Raw genomic sequence first — 1,542 nt, 5'->3', positions numbered from 1 at the left:
ATATATATATAGATAGATATATATTAACGGGATGGGGAGAAAACGCTCAAAAGTGTGAGAACGGTGAGAACGCTTCCTGGCCCAACACGTGTCACCCGGCTTAGAGAAGGGCGGAGGGGCTTTTTTGTCCTTTCATCTTCTGCTTTTCCAGTTCCGCTTTTCCCGATATTGTTTTAATTTTTGGTTTTTAAGATTTTTGGCGTTAACCAAATTTAATAATTTATGGCGTTTTAATAGCGTTTATTCACATCGTATGCCATTGGAACCCAGGGGGCAGGAAATCTATTTGAATGGGGTTTTTCAAGGGTTTTTAAACAAGATGACCCATTGTTCTTATAGGATCAGTTTTGACCACACGAATGAGTCAATCAGAGCTAGTGCTTACTGAAAATGTGGCGGAAACACATTTTCAGCATGATACAAAGATAAACGTAACAGAAAGGAGTAGAAACAGATGAATTCACACTTTAAACACTTTTTCTTCACTTGATAACGATTGCCACACGGTCAGCAGTTCGACGTAGAGTCCAAGACAACGTTACAAATGAAGACAACTCAGGGGTATTTATAGGAAACATGAACCGCTCTTGTGACATGTCCACATGAGCGATCCAGCCTGGTTCGCTTTTGTGGACACATGTCACAAAAGCGATCCGACATTCAAACTATCATAAATTTACACATTTAACCCCTGAACTAATACAAAATAACCTATCTAGACCATATACGTTAATCTAACTTTACAAAGACGCAGGCTTTAGACATTATGCACCAACAAACTCCCCCTTGGATGAAGCCGCAGTCTTTGTCTTGAAAGTTGATCTTCAGATAGCAGCTTTGTACTGTTCTTCATGCCCTTTAGGCTTCCTGCTCAAAGCAATTCTTATCTTTTCATGCTTTCGCTTCTCTGCCTTCTCTTCTTCCTGTTGTTTCTTCATAAACTTTCCTCTTTTTTCTTCCATCCTACGATTTTCACGTTCACGTTCACGTTTTGCTTTCTTCTTCATCTTTTCATCTAACTCCCACCATGACGATTTCCACTTGCTTTCGGAATTGATTCCTTTTTGAAAGCACAGTGATACAACACGTTGGAACTGTTGAGCTTGATCTTTATCTTCTGCTTTATAACGAATCTTGTGAATAAACAAGCATTCGATGTCTTTTGCCGAACAATTCACCAGCCACATCGGATCATAGACATGAATATATCTCAGTTCACCACCAGCTCTATACGTTATGATTGCTTCAGTTGTCAGACAGTTGTAAACCCAATCAATGAACCCTTTATAAAAATCTTGCTCCATTTCTGGCATAGGAATTGTTGTCATGGTTCTTGGAGGCTTTACATTTAGAATAGTTTCTGTCACGCCAGTCACTGGATCTACTCTTTGAATACGTCTTGGATGATGAGGCTTCCATTTCAGATATCCTCTCAGATTCTCGTACTTAATATATCCCCACATCGCCTTATCATTCTGTCTCACCTGATACTCCAACGTTCTCACCTGAGATAACTCATCGACATCCCACCATGGTAATGAC

Source organism: Helianthus annuus, chromosome 3 (genome assembly GCF_002127325.2).
Source record: "Helianthus annuus cultivar XRQ/B chromosome 3, HanXRQr2.0-SUNRISE, whole genome shotgun sequence".
NCBI lineage: Eukaryota > Viridiplantae > Streptophyta > Magnoliopsida > Asterales > Asteraceae > Helianthus > Helianthus annuus.
The sequence above is the reverse complement of the archived record's forward strand: the minus strand, read 5'-3'. Positions refer to the sequence as shown.